Here is a 17,058-nt window from a genome sequence, read left to right on the forward strand (position 1 = left end):
ACATTAATACAAATGCTATTCATGCATCTTAAATGTGTTATTAGTCATGTACTCCTCAGGAAAAAATATTATTGTATTTTTTAAAATATTTTATCTACTCTCATTCACCCACTAACTAATGTGTCATGAACTGGGGTGCCAAGATTCCCCATCCAAAGCCAGAATACAGGTCTTAGGCAGAATAACTCTTTAAATAATTAAAGAAAGAAGAAGAAGAAGACGAAAAAGAAGAAGAAGAATAGGAGGAATCAAATTAATGGTAAATGACCAATGAAAAAAAAAGAATAATCTACTGATTTGTTTTCCTCTCTGCTTCCTAAGCCCTGCATTATTCTGATTACTAAGACTTAAATAAAAGCTGGTTTCCTTATATGTACCTGATAGGCCTTCTGCAGGGACAACTGTAATGTTGAGCTGTGCCTAGGAGATCATAAGTGTCTGTTTCCTTCTCTTCTTTTCTTCTTTCCTTTTTTCTTCTTTTTCCTTCCTTTTCCTTCTTTTTCTTTTCTTTTTTTTTCATATGCTCTTGATTTTAGAGTTCCAGTCCCTGCAATTAATTTTCTCTCAAAATAAAGCACCCATCATAAGCATAAAAAGCAGGAGACTTGTACAGTTTCTGCAGGTCAACAGCAAAATGGACAATTTCTATACCCCATAACTGTAGTTGACATAATTTTGTAATTTTTCTTTCAAGATGACAAGAAAAAACAAACAGAATAGGGAATGAAATACTGCATGCTAGTTTATGAAGGCAGAATACAATTAGGAGATCTCATATAGCTATGAATGTGCTAGGTAGAGAACTTAAAAGGAATATTTTTCACAAATTAATCTTTATTTTCCTTACTAATTAATAAACACCATGCTGTGAATAACTGGTGATAATGTTCTAATAAGAAAAATCAATAAATTTACACCCAGGGTCACTGTAATTGATGCTGCAGAATAGAAAAATGTATTCTCCATTGATCCTTTGGCAATCTTCTAACTAAAAAGGAGAGGAAAGAAAGCCAATTACTGTAGTATGCCTCTGAAAATGATAAGATTAAAACAAGCTAATTATGTGTTCTTGAATAACTACAATTTTTGATGAAAGTAAGTAGAATAAGGGCATCCTGCATCTCCAGTACAGAGATATTACTTTTTGCTAATTAAAAGATAGGAATTTTACATTTAACATCTCTTTACCAATAGGCAAACAAATGGTTAGAAAAATAAAACTTTAAAATCTTCCAGCATAAACTCTTTTGATGTCGCTGTGAACACAGGATTAAACTGAAGAATGAAACAAGCTCTTGTAGCATTGAAGCTAAAGGAATTTTCATACTTGAGCAAACAACATGTAAGGAGAAAGACAGTGACCACAAAAATAACATCCTATGAATATATGTCTAATATATGTTTTGCATAGAAAGGACTAATGATTTCACATAGTGCCACATATGCACAGTCGTGATGCTTTCCACGACAGGCTTATCCATATTGGAGCATGGCTGTAACAATTAATAAATTATCAATACGGAATGATGCAGAAAGTCAGCAGCATCTACTGCTCATTTTGATCTCATGGTTGACCAATTAGAAAAATCAGATTTCTCTTTCAATGATTAATAAGTAAATAACCTTTCTTTAAATCTGTTAGTAAAATTCATTAAAATATTCAGAAATATCTAGATTTTCTTCCTTCCTTTTATTTGCTACTGTAGATAAAATGAAGGCCACCAGTAATTTAAGTTAAAGGCATTATTCAATGTGACTTGAATGCACATGCAAAAACATGTATCATTATTGTGACTTCAAATACTTGATTTAATTTTGGGCGAAAACATGCCATTTTGAAGACTAGATTTAATCAGATTGTTCACTTTCAGATATTAATGGAGATACACAGTTTAAACCTGTTACTTTGCCGCACAGGCATCTCCTATTTAGCCTATACAGAAAATTAGGTTGTTTTCCTTGACCTATTCAATTCTCTCTAACATTGTTGGATTCATTTATTTTGACCATATTCAGTAGTCTACTCAGTGTCTCCCAAACACAGCTTGTAAACCAGTGGAGCAGGTTGTCCAGAAAGGCGGAAGATGCCCTGTCACTGGAAATACCCAAGGTCAGATTGGATGGAGCTCTGAGCAACCTGATCTTGTTGAAGATGACCTTGCTCATCACAGGACTACATGGCATTTAAAGGGTCCTTCCAACCCAAGCTATTTCATGACTCTATGTCTCAAACTCACAAGGAGGTTAGTTTTCTAGGCATTCCTGAACTTATCAGGATGGGAACTCTGAGATTAAAAGCCACCACTAGCACTGTGTGTATTCTGCACTAGAAAGTCACTAGATTTAAAAAAAAAAAAATTATGAAGCAGGAACTAACTAGGTTAATCGTTGGACTTCAGTTTCCCTGACATATCTTAACCCACATACACTGGATGCTGGAAAGCAGCTGCATTTTGGTCCTTTCCTAGGCACTGCTTTAGGTTCAGCTATAAATTCTGGAAAACCATTTTCCCTTTAGTTTATTGGCTATAACATTCCTTTTTTTACATTTCTCCATTTATTTTCCTCTGATCATCAGCTATCTGTACTAACTCTCAAGACACAGACATAAAATCAGTGTATTTGAAGCTGCAGTTGAGAGTAGCTACTTACTACTCTAATTGCCTGATAACTACCTACAACATATGCTTTCTTTTGTTTTCCTCAGCCTATCTATAAGTTATTGCCACAACAATTCCCTTACTGGGTACAGGTTGGTATGTTTTAAAGTGGGGGATTTTCTACATACACAGAGCAGTACAGCTGTAGATTCCCAGACAACTTCTCAGTAACCAGTCAGTAATAAATGTCAGGAGGGGGTGTTGAAAAATAATAACATCACTGTAGAAAACCAGTCTTATAAGTCTGCATTTTACATAGTCTTGTAAATGTGATTTTTTAGGACTTTCTTGGCCTCATACTTATCAGAGGAAAGCCAAATTGAAAGTTAAAAGAAATGTAAGAAGCTACACTTTGCCCTAGGCATGCTTTCACTAATTTTAGTTTGTTATTATTCAGTTCAGTGAGCTTGCTCAAGTTTAACATTTCAATTAGTTGTGTAACTACCTAAAAAGTACTATCATATAAAACAGCTCCTGTTTTAGGGGATCCTGGTGCTGGTTCATAACAGGAAAACTGCTTGTGCATGCTGCTCAAACCAGTTTGATCAAACCTATAGGACTATTCCCTGGTAGTATGTTCCAGAAAGAATGCAAGAGGTTCACTTCTCTGACTTTGCATGGACACAGACAACAGTTACAGGAACAATGAAAACAGTAACTGAGTACAGCTCAAGCTCTGTGAATTGTCACCATTTGAACGGGTTAGGAAGATTCCTCTTTCAGGGCCCCCTTTTGATCCATTTTTCTACATTGAAATCACTTTAAGGAAATATTTTATTAAAACAATATGCAAGGAATTGTATTTCTGAAAGAGAAAATAAATGTAAATATTCCTTATTCTCAGCCACATGTATCAAAGAATGGCTCTGAAATAAAATAAAATAACTCCCCTATGCCAGTTTTTACACTAGTGCCACTCTTCCTTTAATATTATGTTGAAATTTTTCATTGAAAGCTTAATAGAACACTGAGCATGCAGCACTATTTCAGATTTCAGCAGCTGAAATATTTTTAGTACAAAAAAGAAAACATTTAAAGGTAAATGTTCAATACATTCATTATACACACTATCCTTAATTTACATATGTAAAATCAAAGTGTATTACAAAAATGTGTTAAACATTTTTGGTTTCACTGGCATTGTATTCCATTATTAGTGTCACTAAGATGACTATTTGCATTCACACATGCTTCACTAGGCTTTTTTACAGCTGCAATTGTCATACACCACTGAAGCCATCTTAGTACGTAACAGGCAAGCAAGAAGATCAGAGAAAATAGAAAAGACTGTTTGGAAAGAATAAAGAGAAAAAAATGTTAATGTTAACCTGAAACCAAATTATAATTCCTGCAGCTTTGTATTGGGCCTGCTTATGCGCTTCCTTGCTCATCTGATCCCTTTATTTGTGCAAAGTGAGTTTAAATTATTTCAGCAGTATTTGTAGATAGAGAATTCACTTCTAAATACTAAGTCCCAAGTATGTGTCAATATCCCATAGTCTAAATTTTAATCTTAAACAACAACGAGAAAGAACTGAGTGTCATCAGAGGGGAAAATCCAAGTATTTCAGATACTTCTTTCAGGATGTTTTGAATTTCCAGCTCCAGATTCCACTGAGGATCCAGTGGTTTATGCTTTTGATTTACTTTCAGACAGCTGAAGTTGGGTGATATGAATTATATTCCTCCAATTTTCAGATGGTTTGAAGTGATACTAGAGGCCAGAGGGAGTAAAAATGTGAGTCTTAAAATACCTGCTAGCTTCAGAAAACATGTTTTCAACCAGTTAAATATCAGCAGAATAAGACAGAGTACAAAATTTACCAACAAAGTCCAATTCTGAGGAAATTGATACTAGAGATTTTGAAGTGGCCAAAACTGGTGGTTGATACAAAAATCCAAAGATTATTTAATTCTACAAAAAAAAAATCTCAAGCATAGCCTCATGTCCAAAGTCAGGAATTTTTGGTTTATCATTTATGATAAGATAATGGTAGCAGAGTCGGAAGGAGGTAATTTGGATTAAAACATGGTGTCTCTTTTGACTTGTTTGGCCTTCTGAAAAGGCAGTATCTTCAGATGGGTATTACACATTCATGACTCAGTACAGGAGTACTCAAGGCCTTCAATAAAAGTATTAAATCTGTAACTTATTTTTGTGGAGATTTAGAGAAAAAACATATGTGAAGATTATTTTGAGACCCCTCAGTCCAGGTCTCCAGTGAGCAATTTAACAAGTTGGAGTTTAAAATGCTGCTTATGTAGTAAAGGTGAAAAATCTCTGGCTTTCAGAACAGCTGTTGATTCAGAAGGTCAACTGATATGGCAACAAGTACATCCTTACATATGTGTTTTCAAGCACCTAGTCTGACATAGATCAGATGAATCACACATAAATGTGCCTATTTCACTACATCATCTAAAGCTCAGGTAGAGGAAATATTTGTTTCGGTGTATTTGAGCATTTTGTCCAGATTTTTGACCCCTTTTGTTAAGCTCTTTGCAAAAGCTTTCCCCCTCTCTTCATAATTTGTTCTTCTTTCTCCGTACTTGGTCCATGTACCTTCTTCTCCCTGAATTTTACTACCACTTTTCTGTGGTCCTTCTTTTCCTTCCTCTGTCTTCACCTTCACTTTCACCTTTATTTTGCCTTTGCTTTTCCTTTCTCATCCTCTTCTTTCCCCTCCTCCTCCCATTCCCTTCTTTTTTTCATTCAGAGTTACTGCTCACTGCTTGCTCCCCAGAGTGGAACCAACAATGTATTTGTATGTCTACATTATTTTGCAAGTGGGGCCTCTTCTTGAGAAGGCTTACATCAGTTATAATTATGAAGTAAAAACAATGATCATTTGGAGTTGGAATACAAGGAAAAATGCTGGCTGCCCAGATTTCTAGGGGATCCAGCTAGCTATTCTGTATGTTAACAGTTGCTGAAAATACTGTCATTTAGTGCCTAAGAATATGTTCTTACCACTTCAGCCTCCAGAAGAGTGGAATCAAAATATTTTATCCTCACTACAGTTAGGTAGTGAGTTTATAATGATTTATAAATGAAAGCTGCCCTTTTTTGAAAGTGCACTGCATAATAAATGTCTGAACAGTTTCAGTTCTTTATTATCCATCTCAGACTATATTCACAGAATAGTGAATCAGTTATGTTGCTCAAAATATAAAATTGGCATGTGTTTACATCTTGTATCCTTAGCATGTTCAGCATTGTCACAAAACCTGTACATTTAAAAATAATCGTATCCACATTCTGAAGGCTTTCTACCTAAAAGGTGTACATGCATATATTTAAAACAGGTGTCTATGTAAACTTATTGTGGTTTGTGTTTATATATAAACATATATATTTGATTACTGGTTTTCATTCCTTTAAACATTCTTGTTCTTTATGATCTATTATTTCTTGCTGGCTATAAAGCAGCAAGTGCTAACACCTCTAGAACTAATGAAGCATATATTTCTTCTTTGAATATATTATAGTCATAGCACTAAAGAAAGAGCAGTTGGGGAACTTTTAATAGCAATGCAGCATGTGTTACTCTTCTAATATGTTTTGACTTTGCTGCCTCTGTAATAACGATCAAGTTTTCTACATTCAGGCTACAGGTGGAAACGCTTTCCTGGTTTACATAATTCTATAGTATTGTAACTAATTTAAATACAAGGGAGAAAAATCTCTTTTACATTAATAGATTTCTCTCTAGTAGCATAAATTTTCTGTATCCCAGAGCTTATAGGGCCGTCAAAAAATAAAAAAATATTCAACACCCTTCATACTCCCCACAGCCCCCATTATGGACTAAATCCTATTTTATTTTCTCTGCAATTAAATGAAAGATTTCACTTTATCTGATTCCATCAAATAATATGGAATAATATATATATATATATATATATAATATATATAATCTTTTACCTACAGAAGGAAAAAAATTATCAAAGCTAAAACAGATTGTTCATATTTTGTTCTGCAGTAGCAAATGATGCAAAGAAAAAATCAAACATACCTAATAAACTAATACACTTGTAATCTAATATACTTGTAATAGCTGACTTCTTGTTTAAAGTGAATAAAAATATTCTGGGGAAAATAGAGAATTCATATCAACTTGGATTGCCAGGAAAATACACACACTCTCTCTCATAAATCCAAACAGGAAGAAGTAGGAAAAATGAAATTATAATTTATGCTACAAAAAAAAAAGTATGTCTTATACTACCATGATTAGGAGAATGGATTAGAGAATGGAGTAGAGAAAAATGTCTTTTAGTGTGAGATAAGCTTTTTACTTGTATCACATAATCTCCTACATGAAGTTTGATGATATAGAAGGAAAATTGCAATATGTTTCCAATTTTCTCCCAAAAAACTTTTTGGAAGAATTTTTTGGGAAGTCTCACATTATTGTATTTTACATTGTCCCTCCTACTTTCCCAACTTGAAAATCACCTCAGCCATGTTAGATTTCCTTTTAGAATGCATCACTTTATCTGACAGAAATTACCACTGGACATCTATATATGGCAACTGGAAAGTGGTTTTAGTATTTGAATATTCGTTTCCATTCATGAACCTCAATGAATTTTATTCACAACCATTATTCTGAATGAAATTTTGTTCATAATCCAAAACAACTTAATCAGAAAATATTTTCTTTTGAAATTTCTTTAAAACAGGTTAACAAGCATTCCAGATAATCCTAATTTTTTCACTTTGTCAAATCCACTAATATTTCCAGCACTGCCCTCCAGTATTTTCTGCCATTCATCAGTTCCAGGAGCACTCATCTCACAAAACATATCTGTGTAACTGGCATTAATTGGCACACTGATTAGCAGAGCATAACCTACCATGTCATGCCTAGAAGTGGTCCATCTATGTCAATACTGAAGGAGAAGGGGTGGAATGCACACAGAAGAACTCAATGTCACTACCCAGCATGGATGGCAAGACTTTGGTCTCCAGGGCACACTTTCCACCATGATGCTAAACCACTGAATTTTGAAAGTGGAAAAATATAATTTTCATCTATGGGCCAGCTGTGAGTTAACACAGATGTCAGGAAAATGACCACTTTATCTTTCCTCCTAAGCCTTCTGTAACACTACCACCACCCCCACTCTTCTTCTGTCACTCTTGATTACATCCTGAGTCCAGTTTTTTCCTTGTGTTGCCTGAAGCAATTCCACCAGCCATGTTAGACTCAATTTCTCTTTTGCCCATTTCTCCCACAATTATTTCTGTATCTTTTTACTACAGTGTTTTGAAGTGGTGGTTATCAGCCACCCTCCTACAGGTCTGTTATAAGGTCATTGCTATGTCTAAAAAATGTCCTCAGTACTTGCTTCCATCACTACACCTGAAAGAATCTAACAAAAAAATCCAAAAAACAAAAACAACAACCAAAACCAACACAACCAAAGGAAAACAAAAACCCAAACAAACAAACAAAAGCAAAATAAACATCAGGTTTGAGAGACGTAATAAAGGAGATATATTGATATATTATAAAGGAAGATAAATGTTCCACTATCTTTATAATTTCTTCTTTTCTGATATTTTAAACACTTTGGGAAAGTTTAGCAACAAGAACTCATGCAAACCAAGAACATATTTCATGTGTGCTCTTTATTCTGATTGTGAGAAGAATCTGCTTGAAGATGAATTTATTTATGCAAAGGAGAAGGCTGATGCTCTCTCACCAGTACAATGGAAATTTAGAGTATGGACAGCAGATGCACGAGGAGCATTTTCTGCGGAACAGTCTGAGTGTTGTGTCTGCTTGTTGAGAAATTGTTCTCTTAAAACTGATCACCAAATTTCACTACACTTCTACATGACAGGGTCATTAATGTATAAACGTTGAAATAAATCTTCAGAAATTAAATATAATATTAATATGGGGAACTGATACAACATTTTACACTATGGGGTTTTTTCCATTATATTAAACATGGAAAATCTAAACATTTTATAAGAGAACTGTTAATTGCTATATGACTGGACATGAATTATACTTCTTTATCTTAATTCCTGACATTTCTGTCATGAATCATCATGTCATGTTCTGCTCAGTCACTTCAGTTTATAACTTGAGACAAAAAACACGACAAAATATGTCACAATTACCCAGATGATATGTCAGGTATTTTTAGGGAAAAAAAGCTTTCTCTTTCGGCTTGGACATTATCCTTACAAACTCCCATTGCCAAAAACAAAAAAAAAACAAAAACAAAACAAAACAAAAAAAAAAATTGAAGTTATGTTAGTCACAACTGCAACTGAAATAATACATTTCAAAATTTAAAATTTGAGTTTATCTCTTTTTTTCTTTTTTTTACTCTTTTATCTATATTACTAAATAGCCAGCTAAATAAATATTTAGAAGCTAACAGCAAAAATAAATGGAAACAATTAAACGTAACTTGAATTATGGAAGAGAATTTTTGTTAGCCCTCTTTTCATAATCTATTCAAGATGAGAAGCTGACATTCAGGCATAACATTTATTTTTCAATAAGTTCGTGATTATATCCAGTTTTAAAGAGGCTGCTTAAAGTTCAAGCATGTTAAGTGATCTGGTCAACGTTATAGTTTAAAACTATGTATTGAATTTATCTTGGAGCGTGGCATGCTTCAATTTTTCTGTATCACATACTGCTTCTCTATTTCTGTTTTAAATCAGGAATAAACCCAGCATGGTATAAAGTATACCAGAACACTATGTACTGAAAAATGAAAGCACCAGATGCTTGATGTAAAATCCAAAACCTGTCAAAAAGAGTCATAGAAAAGTTGTTCTTTAAGAATACTTTACTATGTAATCTGCCTAATCCAGGGCTTGTTCAGACTTGTATAAAGGTTATAAAAGAGGATGCTGTAGACTAAAGATGTTTGCAGTTTGTGGGACCATTTTGTTATCAACTGATATATTTTCCACTGTTCTTCATTATTAAGGGAATCAATTAACACATACTTTGTTTATGTCACATATGCTAAGTATGTGATTTGTAGAGGATTCTTACCTGCCCAATACCCTTATTCTAACTCATTCCCCCTCCTCCCATGCACGTTCCTCCCTTCTTGGGTTAGTGGGTTCACTTTTTTCCCTTTTAATAAGAGTTTTGTGTTAAAAGTGGCAGGTTGAAATGCCTGACGTGAGAATTCTCAAACTGTCTTAACTAGATTTTGGCATTTAATAAGCTGTAAACTGCTGAAGCTATTTGCAGATGAAGCCTCATTTTTGTCCATCAGCAGGGGGCTGGGAGCATAATTAATTGAGTGAAAGTTAAAAGACGGACAGCATGGTTACATTTATGCAAATATTACAAAAGAACATCTAACAGAAAAGAAAAATACCTTGTAACTGATTGGTTTGGTTTTGGACCAAAATCCACAGGGTCCACTTAAACATTGTTGATTGTGCATATAACAATTAAGGAATATAGTGGTGAGGTTTTTTAATATACTTTCTGCAATCTAAAAAATAATAGAAAAGAGAACTTTCACTAAAAGCCAAAGTTCCAAATCCAGTGAGACAATTCTATTTCTGTTTTAAGGTTTTTACTGCTCTTGAATGTAAAAATACATTAAAAAATTGTATTACAAAAATCATACGATGCATGTGCCATCAACCATATGCCAATCTCTGTTTTTTATTTCTTTTATTCATATCCCAATCATTTGCATCCTAGTACACCAAAGAGTCCATGTAGTTAGTCAGTTAAAAGCTTAAAAGAGATCAGGACAACTGCTACAGGTACTAACCCAGGTGCTGCTTGGGATGATCAGGAGCTTTTTCATTTGTTCTATGTTATATTGTATTTTCTTGCAAGATTTTTTTCCCCTTGATGCTACTGTGGATTGGAATGATCCCTGAATTAAAACTAAAACTAGAAAACATGAACATTTGGATTGAAACCCTTTTAGTTTTATAACTCTGGGGTTTGTATTCTATATTTACAAGAAAATAATTGCAATTACGTTCATTGATTTTTGACTATGCATGAAGAGCATGATGTACAGTGGATAAAAATTGTAAGGAGATTTTTCTAGGGAATTTAGACTCTAATTCCTTTTTTGTCCAGCATGTGGTTTAACCTGAGCATCTAATTCCAGTAGGGTAACAACTGGCAAATAGTTTAGTTTTATTAGGCAAAGGAGACACTGTATTATTTGTTAATGTTTAATATAACATGGACAGATTTCTGCCGATCTCAACATGCCAGGATTTGATAGATTCTTCCTATATCCTACAGTCTTGCTAATATTCTAGAATGAGCTCAAACTAAAGCTTGAAAAGCATAGGAAAATGTAGCTTTAGGAAATAAAATACTCCCTACTTCTTGTATGTGTATCAACAGGAATGTGAACGCTCGATTTTCCGGCATGCCAAGGTTTCTCTGCAATGCTTGGTGCAGCCAAGTGCCAGACAGCAGCAGGTGCTCTGTGTGGGAAGCTGCCTCCAGCACCTGTGCAAGGTGGGCAGTGGAACCTGCGGAGATGCCCACTGACCCTATTCACACACATTGCCACTTAAATTCTAGGTAAGCTTGCCCCAAAGAACATTGCAATGGAAGGTGTCACCCTGTTCTTCTAAAGTTCTCCTAAGCCTTCGGATATTTGCGTTTTTGTAATGGAGTTTCTCATGCACTTCTCATATAAATAGTGATTATTTTACATTCCTTTCTGGAGGAGGAGAGAATTGATGGACTGGTAGGTTTGACCAGTGTGGTTGGAGAGGTGGCAATTTCATCCTCCAGTCCATGGTCACTTTGGAATTCTATAAATATTGAGGTCTGGAAATAAACGTGCTTTTTTTGTCTTGGACATCTCAGCGTGTGAGTGTCGCTCATTTTGTGTCGTATTGTGACAGGAAGGAATTATTTGCTGTCTCATGAAGTCTAAGTGTTTCTCTCTGAAGTCTGCAGTTCTTTTTCATTCTGAGCAAAATTTATAAAAGAGTTGGACTTCTTAAACTTCTAAGTGCAAAGAGACATATAAATTAATATCTTGCTGTTTGTTCAAACAAGCACCCAGAGCTCTAGAGATGTATATGCAATTATGAAAAATGGATAAAAAAAACCTACGTAAAAAACATAATGAGGAGGTGAGTCAATAGATCATATTAACTTAAATCTGGTTGAGCAGTGCAGTTAACTTCAGATTTCCCAATATACAGAACTTTACTGTTGAATATTAAACTTCAAACAGTTTAAAATTATTAATTATTAACAACTAATCAATTAAGTAATACTTATCACCTATCTAATAGCCATTGCAGTCCCACTGGTGGATAGAGAAATAATCATTCCATTTGCTGTAAAAAAGTGGAAACTATTGTGTATGCCAATTTTGCAAAAGTCTGATATAAAATAATTCAGTGGTCAAATAGCGGAGATACTGCTGCCGTCTTAAAATATTTGTATATTTTATGATAGATTGGTGTTATGTCTTTCTGTATCATGTTTTCATTGAATTTCACATCATAGTCCATAAATATATTAAGCTGAGAAATATTTTCAATGATATAGGCTCTGCCTGGAAGTAATTAGCAGTCTTAAACATATAACTACAGAACAAAACACACCCAAAACTAAATTAATTAATTTTCCTGCGAAGAGCACATAACTAAAAATAAATAAACAAACAAGTAAATAAATAAAAGAAAAAAACCTTAAAAAATTTAAATCTATATTTATGGTTTAAATATACATACGCCCCCCACCACCCCCAAATATTTGTGCGTGGTTTTGGTTTTGGTTTTGGTTTTTTTTATGTTTGCCTGGGAGCATAAAAATGGAACATCATCTCCCATGAATTACATATTCTTTGTGAAACTGAGAATTCTGTACAGGACTTAGAAGTACAGTACCAAAATGTACTTATTGCTATGTTCCTTATTAAATTAAAAGTGAATTTTGTAGTCCAATTACCCATCTACATAACTCAAAAGACATAATTTAGTGAGGGAATGAAGAGAGAAAAGAGGTACCATGACTTCAAAATGGCATTTCTCATATTGTTTTTTATGAACTGCTTTTTCTACCACGATCTTTAAAAGCTGCCAGCCTAGGAAACCTAAGAAAGCAGAATGAACAAGAGTCTGCCTTTTACTATCCATCCCTGTGGAATAAGTATTAGTTAAAACTACAGAAAAAAACGGAAATAAATTTCCAGTGGTTATGATTCAGACAAGCTTATAATTCTTTATTGGAAGCCTCATGGAACAGCAATGTAGTAAAAACATGATGACTTCTAACAAAGTTTCCTGCCAAAATAACTCTATCAAGATGGATTATGTAAAGCTATATATAGGATGCTGGAAGCAGCATCAAATACTACATTTATGAGAATTACTAGGCCTTTTGCATAGAATTCAGAGTGTTCTGAAAAAAATGAAGTTGACTACAAGTTACGATATTTACTCAAAATAATTAGAAACCAGCTAACACAGATGACCCAGTAGATTTTCTACCCTTAGAATGTAATCTTTCTAATGATATAAGCAAATTATTTAAATGTATTCCCCCTTCATATTATTAAAAATGAACAACCTGTAACAGAGGACTTTCTGTACCAGTAGCTTTTTCCTCGTTATAAACTTGATAAGAATAAATTAATTTTTTTTCTATAGAAACATTTTTATTTTTAGATTCTGCTTCATCAACAGAAAAAAATATGCATGGCAATAAAATAAAGATTACAGATGTGAAAACTGCAATCCAGTTAAAGTTTTTCAGTAATCTGCCATTGGAGCAATGTTCAGTAGGTCCAGACCTGGCCCTTCACTCCATGTATCATGATAATTAATTTGAAAATGAAAATCAAACATAAACTTTTTTGCCAGTAAAAGCAATGAAATTTTGGATTATGTTGAATGACGAAAATCTCATGTCCACTCTTCTGAAATATCCTTTGGGAAAAAATGCAAGAATATCAGAGAGACATCTGTTTATTTTTGACATCTTTCATGAGTTTTGCGGTTCATACTGTTTCATGTGAAGTTGAACAACAAAATTAAAAAGCTTGAATGTTTATTCACCCTAAGTTTGTCTGTGTATTTACCCATTCTAACTTACAGTATTAGGTTTTAGCTACACCTTTTTTTTTTTTTTTTTTTTTTTTTTGCTATGGTTCCTTTTGAATAAGGTCAACTTATCCATTGAAAGCTATAGGGCAGAAGAAGATGTGTAAAAGCTCATGCTTCTTTTTTGGGGGCATTAGGATGTCTTGACTTTTGAATTCGAATGAAGATCTGACATTGAAGAACATTACTGTTAATTAATGACCCACGGTTTGAGAAAATTGTAACAGATCAAAGGAGAAGCAAATCCACTAAAAAGTTTCAGGTATTGATAAATCTCCAAAAGACCCAAGAGAAGGATATACTTTTTGTCCATATTCAGACTATATCACATTATTACCTTAAATAGCTGTAAGTAGTACTTCTTGTTGGAAAATTTGTTATGAGTTTGCACTGCCATAATGGCATTCCTGGTGCATGAATGGTGCTATACCATTAGTACAGTCTTTTTACTCTTTCTGTGAACATGAAAGTTCAGCAGTATGCAGAAAGGAAATCACAAGGACTGCTATACCATTTCAGTATTTATTCAGACAGCAAAGATATCAGCACAGAAAACTAAGCTTATGTCCTGAAGAACTTTCTGACATCAGCTATTTTTACTGGGCACAGTTCCATGTGTTTTACTAACCAGAGGATATGTTCTTTTGTTCAGTAATACTAGATGCAAATAGGTCCAGGGATTCAGACTCCATTTCAGGCCTTCTTTTTATTCTGATCAATAAGATTTTGTTCCTCTGTTTTAGAAGTATGATGTCTTCTAAATAAGAAATTGGCTCAGAGTGATGTGTTTGGATACAGTCCATAGTTCCAAAATGTCAGTGCAACACTGTTAGTATTTGTTACATAGAAGAATAGAATATTTATGCACTGGCTGAACCCTCATTTTCATAGGTCAGAGTCAGCTCTGGCATCAAGTTAGGAATTAAGCTCTGGCATAATCCTGGCATGAAATGCCCATTTATCATGGTACATCCCCAGAACTGATAACTTTTAAGTAACATCCTGATTCACATTTGATGTTTTTGTGACCTCAGGTATGGTTACACAAACCCAAATACACTGGACACTTTAAACCCTGATAAACTAAGATATTAAAACATATACACACATTTCAGGTGTAATTTTATTACAAAGCAATTCTGGTCTGAAATAGGAAAGTAATATCAGAAATAGTTGCTTATGAGGCCCTGCTCGCTTCTCTCCCACCATACCTGAAGAAGAAAAAAGACTGGAGACAAATGTGTTGAAATGCATCATATAAACATGTTAAAATAAATCTGTTCAAAAAATTTATATTTTCAAAGCATATTATGCATGAATTTGCATATAATTTCTAATATATTTTTGCTCACTGGTTTTGGACCTTTTACAGGTGCATTTGGATTCTCCAGAAAAAAATAAAAATGCTTTCCATGTAATTAATAAAAAAAAAACCTCAGAAGTTAAAGCTCACTTATATTGAATTTGAATCTGTACAGATATCTTAGGACTTTAAGCTAGGTTTAATTTTCATTGATGTTAGCAACTTCACTAAAGTCACTCGAAAACACAGGCAGTGTAGGCACCTTCTATGTTGAATAATTAGAGATATTTCCTTCCAAAGGCACTTCACCCTGAGGAGGTGCCCACTACTTTTCACCCCATTTCCTGAACTCTCTGATGATGATACTCCTATATTAATGCCTCATGCTGGAGGTCACATTTCTCTTGAACAACCTGGAGGAAAGGTGGCTGAGGGGACACCTTACTGCTCTATACAAATACCTAAGAAGAGGTTGTAGTGAGGCAGGGGTAACAAGTGACAGTACTAGAGGAGATAGCCTCAAGTTGTGACAGGGGAGGTTTAGATTAGACAGTATGAAAAATTTCTTCATGGAAAAAGGTTTTCAAGCACTGGAACAGACTGCTCAGGGAAGTGGGGGGTTCCCTGTTCAAAGAAAGTGTGGTTATGGGACCTGAGGATATGATTTGGGGGTGAACATGGTGCTGGTGCTTGACAGATGGATTTGGTAGTCTTAGAGATCTTTTCCACCTTTATGATTTTATGATTCCAACATGAAGAACAGTCACTATTCCAGAATTCAGGAGAGAAAACACAGCTTTTTCAGAGAACATAAATTGAACTTCACAAGACGATTCTCTGAAAGTGAAAAAAATAAAGTTATGCTGCCTAAGATGGTAGTCTATCAAACCGAACATGATTTATTGAAGAATATTTGGTCTCCAACATATGATACCTAAGTGAATAGAGCTTTGAACTTTGTGCAGAGGAGAGGAGATCTTTGTGAATAAGGGCTGTACAGTATAAGCTACTGTACGTGTATGTAGCAAAAATTTTGAACTGACATAGAGGTGAAAGTCATGCATCATTATGTTTTAAAGGTACAATTGAGTTGAAGTTTGAAAAGTGCTCTGGAGTTTGGAGTCCCCTGGGTTTTGGCTGCTTCATTTTCTCAAGCCTAAATATTGCACTAATGCCTTTCTTTTTCTTTTTTCTTTTTTTTTTTTCTTCATTATATCTAAAGACTGTATACAGAAAACATTTGGGGAACCACTAAAAGAAACACCCACACATGGGAGAAAGAACCCACAGCTTGTATTGATCTTGGCATTTTCCCATGTTGCAGCCAAATGAACAAGACACAGGTGCAACCAGAAAGAGCAGGTGATACAAACAAACTGTTATTGTGGTGGGAATAAATATGATTTTTTTGTCCATAATATATTCATCTCAAGGCACATTGGTGCATCTGTTACATATTTACCAGCATGTTGATTTCTGACAGAAATTTTTAAAGAATGCAAATCTCTGAATTTATACACCTTAAAGATATATTCAATAGCTTTCTTCTTTCTATTTTCCACGTCTGGATTCTTTAACTAATTAATCTAATAGTACAACAAACATTCAATAACATAAGCAATTTGTGCTTTTTGACTCATTATGCATCAGAAACATTGGAGAGAAAAGTTAGGAAGACATGCCGAGATTTTAATATAAAAAGTATCACATTATAATCAGGCACTTCTTTACAGCTGAAAGGGCTGAGACTAGTGTGTTGTTCCTACAGAGCAACACCTTATTGTTCTAGATGGACTAGTCTGGACAAGCTACCAAGCTGGATTAGGCTAGCTAGATCTGAACTAGATCGGGACAAGGACAGATTCTGTAAGGCATTTCTTACGGTCTCAACTTTACTTTTAACAGTATTAATTCTTACATTTACAAAATTAAACTAGGATTTCCTAAAGAAAATGTGAACTCCAGTTTCCTGTCTGTTTTTCGACTCAAGGAGTCAC

The sequence above is a fragment of the Motacilla alba genome, chromosome 1 (genome assembly GCF_015832195.1).
Source record: "Motacilla alba alba isolate MOTALB_02 chromosome 1, Motacilla_alba_V1.0_pri, whole genome shotgun sequence".
NCBI lineage: Eukaryota > Metazoa > Chordata > Aves > Passeriformes > Motacillidae > Motacilla > Motacilla alba.